The sequence below is a fragment of the Myxocyprinus asiaticus genome, chromosome 33 (assembly GCF_019703515.2).
Source record: "Myxocyprinus asiaticus isolate MX2 ecotype Aquarium Trade chromosome 33, UBuf_Myxa_2, whole genome shotgun sequence".
Lineage (NCBI taxonomy): Eukaryota > Metazoa > Chordata > Actinopteri > Cypriniformes > Catostomidae > Myxocyprinus > Myxocyprinus asiaticus.
In genome coordinates, this window is record NC_059376.1 from 41595459 (window position 1) to 41604746 (window position 9288).

The 9288-nt window shown below is 39.8% G+C and overlaps 1 long non-coding RNA gene across 1 annotated transcript; it reads left to right on the forward strand.

The window, feature by feature from the left end:
* The first annotated feature begins 2883 nt into the window (after positions 1-2883).
* LOC127423775 (uncharacterized) lies at positions 2884-4048 on the forward strand. Its single transcript, XR_007894370.1, has 3 exons — positions 2884-2946; positions 3544-3781; positions 3976-4048. It is a non-coding gene; the product is annotated as an uncharacterized LOC127423775 (long non-coding RNA).
* Positions 4049-9288: the final 5240 nt, after the last annotated feature.

Sequence of the window (9288 nt, forward strand, 5' to 3'; positions counted from 1 at the left end):
CTTTTCTATGGATGCCTTTAGCATCTCCACTGACTCCACATTTGACTCATGTGATGTATTTCATGTTTTCTAACTTCATAGAATAGCTTTGTGTGGGGAAAAACCTACAGACATAAACTGCACATGATGTAAGCCACTGCCTGTCTTATTAGACAAAAAGTTTTATTCCAACAGGGGGCGCCTGATGCTCTGAAAACCGAATTATCCATACATCTGCATTTAAATCTCAAATCAAATCAAATCAAATCAAATCACTTTATTGTCACACAGCCATATACACAAGTGCAATGGTGTGTGAAATTCTTGGGTGCAGTTCCGATCAACATAGCAGTCGTGACAGTGATGAGACATATACCAATTTACAATAACATCAAATTAACACAACACAATTTAAACATCTGTTATACACATCATTACACTCAACTTAAAACATCAAATTAACACAACACAATTTAAGCATCTGTTATACACATAATTACACTCAACTTAAAACATCAAATTAACACAACACAATTTAAACATCTGTTATACATAATTACACTCAACAATATACAAATAATAACATACACTTTTTGTTTTTTTTGTTTTTTTACTATATAGATACACATTATTCAATAAAAATTAAAAATTAAAATATATATAAAAAGTATATATATATATATATATAGAATGTACAGTATTGTACTGTATTGACATTCAGGCTGTCGGTTGATAGTCAGTTGTTAAGAGAGACATAATATAATAATAATAATATAATTTATGTCAGTCTCAGAACATTTAATATATATTTGCAGACATTTTACACTGGACAGTAACTTTTAATAAAAACTGATAATTGCAAGGATTTATACCTGTGAATGGCACAGGTATACATACTATGCCAATGGAACAGACCCATTATCTGTTATTGAGTAGGAAAAGTGGGTGAAGTGAAGTGGGTGTTGGGGTATAGGCAGAATATTATAACTATAATCCTATCTAAATAAGGTTATGAGGTTAATTAAATTATGTTTAGTTTGATTTCACATAGCACCATAAATTAGGGATGGGCAAATGAAGCCTCTTGAAGCTCTGAAGCTTTTCCCTGATTGCTCCGGAAAAAGATTAAAAGCCTCGGGAGTGTTGAAAACAGTACCATCTTGTGGTTGGTAAATTTAAGCAGCCATAAACCCGGGAATGCAGCTTTGTTAAATGAAGCACTCTGATGAATTTTTATTGTATACAGTCTTCTTATTCTGTGTATACTGTATCTTTAATATTATTAGGTGTATATTGTATATTGTGTTGTGTAAACTGTTATGTGTAAATAAGATGTTTATTGTAATTGTCATACTGCTATGTTGCTTGGAACTACACCCAAGACTTTCACCCACTGTTGCACTGGTGTATATGGTTGAGTGATAATAAAAGGGATTTGATTTGATTTTACCTTCTGATTATATAATACGCTGGTTAAAGTGTGGCAATAAATGCCAGTATGAGTCAAAGTGATTCAATGTGAGAATTAGTGGTTGAAGTGGGGCGGAACACAGTACCTGCATTTCTATAATTTACTCTACAGAGTACCGGCAGTTTTTCTTGCGTACCACCACTTCTCAGAGTCTCCCGGTATGATGTAATGTCTTTATTTAACCCTTGTGCGACCTTAGGGACCATTTTGGCTGTGTTAATGCCAATGGCATAAATTTAGCCAAAGGTGTGTATTTTGGGGGGAATTTTGGAATATAACACATCTATAATACATTGTGTACACAAAATAGTTACACTCAGGACCTTCAGGACAAAAATGACCCCATTGAACCCCATTAAAATGGCAATATTTGATCCCAATGTCATTAAAGCATAAAATCATGAATTCTATGATATCATGCTTTCATTCCGGAGCCCTGGCTTCAAAATTACATTTTTTAATATTTTCCACCAGATGCCGCCATTTTTCTCAAGTTTAGCCTATGGAGCAAATACATGCTTTTTTCCTATTTTCTGTTTGCTGTATTATAGAGAACTGTAGGACAACTGAATAAATGATGCAGCTAAAATTGTGTGGGTGTGTTGATATGGATGGCAGAGTGTGTTTTGTATGTGTGTATTGAGAAATGTGTGTGTGTAAAAAACAGCAGTGGCATTATGTAAACAAACAGGAGAAGCAATCTTTCTACAGGAGTCTGCAGTTGCGTGTAAGTGTGTTTATTTCATTGTTTTACTTTGTTGTAGAGTGGTATTCATTGCTAGACTTGTGCTGTTTGTTTACTGTCTTGAACTTGAACACACACACACTTCACGTGTGTGTGTGTGTGCTATATTGTTTTGACTTGTCGCAGGGTATTCACTGCTAGATTTAGTGTTGGTTGTCCAGTGTGTGTAAAACTATCATGGTTTTTAGTGTCTATAAACAGTGCTTCACTTGTTTTAGAGTATTATTTATTGCTAAAGTGCAGCATAATTTATTTGCGGTGTACGGAAGTCGCGTTTGTACCCGCTCTTGTCACCTCATGACTAGCTTTGTTGTGCTAAGAAGCATTAAGGCGTGTCCTGCTTTTGCATTGAACGGCTTGTTATCATCGTGTATATATTTGACATGAATGCTGATGCGGAAGCGGCAGCGGAAGTGGTAGCCCTTGTGTAAACCCCTCCTCATGTGAAGACCTACTTGGGTAAAGACCAGCGAGTCTACCTGTGCGAGTCCACCGAGCAAGGACACCGACAAAGCGCCACTCACCGTAGGACTTAAGTATCTTGTTATTGTATCTCTTTTCTTATTTTCCTTCTATATACTAACATGTCTACTTCACGAATTACACATGCCTTCAAGCACATCCCTGTTATCTGTTACAGACTGTTTACACGATATCGATGCAAGACCAAACGCAACCCACATCGGACATCGGACTGACCTCAGGGCAGCTGAGAGGAGATGGCGTAAATCTAAAGATCCAGCAGATCTAGGTAAATATCAGTCTCTGCTTGCAACTTTTTCAGATAACGTTAAATCTGCAAAAACCTCCTATTACCAAGATCAACAGCACCACAGACACTCGCAGCTTGTTTAGAACATTCAACGCACTTCTCTGCCCTCCCCCTCCACCACCTAACACATCACTGACAGTAGATGTCTTCACCACATTTTTTACTAATAAGGTTACAACCATCAGCAATACATTCTCAGCACCGCTCCCTGTCAAATACCTGTCTCCTGTATGCAACTCTTCTGTCTCTATGTTCTCTCCTCTGACTGACACTGAGGTCTCTAAACTCTTCCTCTCCAACCACCCCACCACCTGTTCCCTTGACCCCATTCCTTCTCACCTTTTCCAGACCATTTCTCCGTCCATCCTACCTGCACTCACGCATATAATTAACACATCTCTACTTACAGGCACTTTTCCCACTACATTTAAGCAGACTCGAGTAACCCCGCTGCTGAAGAAACCTGCACTTAATCCCACACAAATAGAACACTACAGACCAGTCTCTCTCATCCCATTCATGGCAAAAACACTTGAAAGGGCAGTTTTCAATCAAATCTCTGCCTATCTCTCACAGAACAAGCTGCTGGATGACAATCAGTCAGGCTTCAAAAGTGGACACTCCACCGAGACTGCCCTGCTGTCTGTCACTGAGTCGCTGAGACAGGCGAAAGCTTAATCCAGATCATCCGTCCTGATTCTGCTGGACCTTTCTGCAGCCTTTGACACAGTCAACCATCAGATCTTACTCTCTACCCTCTCCTCGCTGGGCATCACAGGAACTGTGCTTGACTGGTTTAATTCCAATCTCTCAGGTAGGTCCTTCAAGGTAGCCTGGAGTGTTGAGGTATCCAAGCCACATCAGCTACTTACTGGGGTACCTCAGGGATCAGTGCTTGGGCCACTTCTCTTCTCTATATACACAACATCACTGGGACCCATCATTCAGGCACATGGTTTCTCTTACCACTGCTATGCTGATGACACGCAACTCTACTTGTCTTTCCAGCCCAACGACACCACAGTGACTGCTCGAATTTCTGCCTGCCTGGCAGACATCTCGGCCTGGATGAAGGAGCACCACCTGCAACTCAACCCAGCCAAGACTGAGCTCCTTGTCTTTCCAGCCAATCCTGCTGTTGAACACAATATCACCGTGCAGCTGGGTGCAACTACAGTAACGCTTTCCAAAACGGTCAGAAATCTAAGGGTAACCATCGACAACAGACTAAATTTCACAGACCACATCTCAAAGACCACAAGATCATGTAGATTTACACTCTACAATATCAGGAAGATAAGACCCTTCCTCTCTGAACTTGCCACACAACTGCTTGTCCAGTCACTTGTCATAACTAGACTGGACTACTGTAACATTCATTGCAGGCCTCCCTGCATGTGCAATTAGACCCCTGCAAATGATCCAGAATGCAGCAGCATGTCTGGTCTTTAATGAACCAAAGAGAGCGCGTATCAAATTCAAGGCTCTGATGCTGGCATACAGAACAGTCACTGGGTCTGCTCCAGCATACCTAAAATCATTTATGCAGAGCTACACGACCACTAGAAGCCTGTGGTCGGCTAAGGAACGTCGCCTTGTTGTACCAACACAAAGATGCACCAAAAGACTTTCCCGGACTTTCAGCTTCATCGTACCACATTGGTGGAACGACCTTCCCAACTCCATCCGTGAAGCTGACTCACTATCTGTCTTAAAAAACGACTAAAAACACATCTTTTCCATGAGCAATTAACCAGTCATTATACATTTTTTTTTTCCTGTTGCACTTTATTCTGTTTTGAATACTATTATGATGCTAGTGAAACTTTGTAATGCAGCACTTTTCATACCACTGTTTCCTTAAGATGATTTGCTTATGTTTTCCTCTTTTCGTCTGCCAAATGAATAAATGTAAATGTAAATGTAAACTGGCATTTAAAGAGCTAAAATCCTGAAAATGAATGAATATTTGCTAGTTATGATCTGGACTGATGTTGGTTAAAAAAATTAACCAATTGAAAGTGGAAAATAATATTAATATATAATATTATTATGGCAGTTCTTTGACGCTGACATTTTTGTCCTCTAAGGACCTCTGAGTAACTTTTTTAAATTTACGCACAAATGTAAGTCAGTAATTTGATGCTGCCCGCCAGTCACTTTTATCTTGCCTTCCAAATGATTTTGATAAAATCGCAGTAAACATCCGAACGCTCTCTGAGCAAAACTTAGCTGTGAGTTTAACAACACTCGACAAGCGCAACAGCATCGGTGCTCGTCAAGCTATCCGTGGTCCAGTTCTGGAGTAGCACGCGTGTTTAAGCTTGTCTGGACATAGCTCAGTTTCACTCTTCTCCAAAACATGAACCAGCAACTTTTGGGTGAGCACATTTTAACGTGTCTTATTCACTCAAATGTATTTATGCAAATTGCTTAGCTGCTGGGTGCAGTTAAAACTACAGACTTAAAAAAAGCTGTTACAGAAGTGATGTCAGCTCATATGCACACATTTTTTTCACAAGAGGCAAAACAATGATGAAAACCGAACCTTCAAAGAAAATGCATAGGAACATTTGCTTTTATTCTCCATTCTTTTCTGTAGTGCTCGTAAAAAGATTATGTGAATTGTCATTGAATTTGCGAATGCATACATCCTGACAGTGTTTGAAGTTTCAGTGTCATACGTAACATCACTACCGAAAAGCAGGGCCGTAACCACAATATACTCTGAGGGGGACAAGTCCCCCCAATAATCAGATATGGCCAGATTGTCCCCCTATTAATTGATATCCTTGTGCTGTTCTGCTGCAGTTCATTATGCTCCGCTGTTTAATTGTGATTAAGTTGTTGCAGGAATAACATAGTGGTTTAGAAAAGTTAAATTTTTACCGTGCTCAGTAGTCTAACAATGCTCGTCAATGTCATTTGAGATAGCCAATCAAATCGATGAAGGTGGGACTTAAATTTAAGAAGCTAAGACGGAACCTCTTGGATAATTCCAGCGACACGCATCAGCAAGAAGTTCAGGTTAAGTGTTAGTGCCACATTAGATGTAAGTATCTAACTAAGCATGCAATATTTGACCCCTGTTTTATGACTGAAATGTTGTACAGACCGACATAAATTTCCAAGGGTGCAAACTATTCACCATTTGGCGAAATTCACCATTTTAAAATGAAAATATGTCATGTACAGTATGTGATTCAAATGTCATTCATAACTGTGAATGTGAAAACGTTAACAGAGCCGTTTTCAGCAAATCAGGCTTAAGATAATTTGTAAAGGAATTGAATGAATGTGGTAATCTGGCAGGCTTTTGAAGGAGCTTTTTAGAAAATTCACTCGACGTTGTCTAAGAAAATGATCTATAAAACACAAAGTAGAGCGTTATCACCATCAGATTAGAACTAGAACCTGGTAAGACCTGTGACTTGTGGCTTCCATTGTGCTTTTAGGTTTTGGCGAGGACAGTGGCATATATTTTTAATGCCAGTATTATTAGGTAATAATTTAAAATTAATTTAAGATTTTCTAAATAATTTCTTTAGCTAATTCTGAATTTTGTACAGCATCTCCTAAGAGTCTTCTTTTAAAAGAGAACATTTTATTTTGAGTATGTCTGTGACGAGGAAGAGGGTGTGGCCGGGCCATGATGGAGCACGGCCGGCGCTGAATCAGCTGATCAGTGGGAGAGCAAGATAAAGGGCAGCCGGTTCGAGAGAGAGACGCATGCAGCAGCATTGCACGTGTGTCTGTGTTTGTTTATGTTTATTTTATGTTGAGTTTCTTACTAAACTTTAATGTTTACTGTACAGCTGTTTCCCGCCTCCTCCTTGCCCAACCTTTACCTGTTACAGTGGTGCCGAAACCCGGGAGGGAGGAGGGATGCGCTGTCGCGGAGTCCTCGCCGCTGCCTTCCGCAGGGGAGGAGGCTGGCCAGCGAGAGCCGGAGGAACCACGGCCGTCTGACGAGAAGGAGAGGTTCCGTCTGCTAGGGGCCGGAGGAGTTGCTGCCATCCAACGGGGGAGGAGCGAGCTGGCGTCCACCAGAGGGCGGAGGAGCAGTTGAGGACTGGGTGACAGTGCGTCCAGGAGCCGGCGAGCAAGTTCTTCTCTCTCCTCTCTCTCTCTCTCTGTGTCTCCGCTCACCCTTTCTCTCTCCCCACGCTTCCCCTTGTCTCTTCCCCAGGTTCACAGGAGGCGGGGTGGACCACCGGCTGACAGAATGTCTGGAAGGCAGTGTCTCCCCTCCAGAGATGGGTGGGGGAGAGATTAGTCAGACCGGTGGCGGCCCGGTCTGGAGCACGGCTGGCACTAAATCAGCTGATCAGCGGAAGAGCGAGATAAAGGGCAGCCGGAGACGCCGGTTCGAGAGAGATAGAGACGCACGCGGGCGCATTGCATGTGTGTCTGTGTTTGTTTTATGTTGAGTTTCTTATTATACTTTTATGTTTACTGTTCAGCCGGTTCCCGCCTCCTCCTTGCCCAAACTTTACCTGTTACAAAGACCTTGTCAGATCTGTGCTCAAAAAAATGAGCCACCAGTTAAAGGAGTAGTTCACCTAAAAATAGAGGATGTACTTTTACTCACTCATTTATTCACCCGTATGTTGTTCAAAACCCAAATGCTGTTACTTTTTCTTGGAACATAAAAATAGATATTTTAAGCATTTATTCCATAGAATAACAGGTTATAGTGAGCAGGAGCTGTCAAGCTTCATAAAGGACAAATACTATAAAGCACTATTAAAAGTTCAGTATAAAGACATCATAACAGTAGTCTATATAACAGTATGCACTATATTCAAAGCTTTCTGGGGCCATACAACAGCTATGTGTTGTATGGACTACTTTTATGGTATATTTAAAAAATAATAATATTTCTATGGACCTTGACAGTAGTGCTCAATATGAACTGTTTTTGTATGGAAAAGAGCAGCGTTAGGGTTCTTGAAGAAAAGATTATGTTAAGATTCTACAGGGGGAAATAAAACACAATGAGGAATAACTTGAGGGCGTAAATAATTTTGTGTATTTTCTTTTTTGCTAGCCGGCGGACACAGTCATGTCATTTAACAGATACATCAGTGATGAAAAGAAATTCAAATTATATTCTTCTTTTCTTTGATACAGCGCAAAAAAGAAAGAAAAGAGGAAAACAGGCAAATTGCTAGCAATGCAGACACAATGTTTGTCTTATACTGTGTAAACTTTAAAAATACATGCATCTTTTAAAACCAAAAATTATTCAATTTTTGGCCTTTGTCGCATTTCATGCCTTTATTCAGAAAATTATTGCATTCAGCACCTTTACTATATCAAAGGACCAAAGAGGACCATTATATTTGTGACCTCAACACCTGTGACCCCCCACCCCCAAATTGGTTTGGTCCATGTTCAAGACATGGTTACATGGTTATATTTCAGGACTAAACCTGCTTATATTTAAGTTATACATTTTTGATCGAAAATATTACTCCATATTTCTCTTTTGTAACCAGTCCGCCCCTGATTGTGACCGATTGTGAAATGTCAAAGTTTTGATAATTTTATTGAATAACATGTAACCTTGACAAAACACACATATACACATCGCACACACACACACACACACACACACACACACACACACACACACACACACACACACACACACACACACAATGACATTCTGTTTGTGACATTCTGAGAAATTTCTGACTAAGTGACTCTTCTTTAGGTACAGACATTTTCAGAGCTTGTTAATATTTCATGATCTATTAACTTATCATACATTTGAAATCATGCAGTTGAAATCAGATTTCCACTAATAATGTAAATACTCCAAACACAATATATACTGAATATATACACATATACAGACGCAAGTAGGACAAAATTATACACAAAATCAAACAGACTTGTCAAAAGACAGGAAGATACAAATAATCATATCACAACCACATCAAAATACTTCCTCACTTTCACACCAGTTAGTATACTGCACATTATTATAACACCAAACATTTATTTCACCCATGACTAATGTGTAAGAGGTTTCAATGTTATTGAAAAAATATATCATACACTATATTGCCAAAAGTATTCACTCATCTGCCTTTAGACGCATATGAACTTAAGTGACATCCCATTCTTAATCCATAGGGTTTAATATGACGTCGGCCCACCCTTTGCAGCTATAACAGCTTCAACTCTTCTGGGAAGGCTTTCCACAAGGTTTAGGAGTGTGTTTATGGGAATTTTTGACCATTCTTCCAGAAGCGCATTTGTGAGGTCAGACACTGATGTTGGACGAGAAGGCCTGGCTCGCAGTCTTCGCTC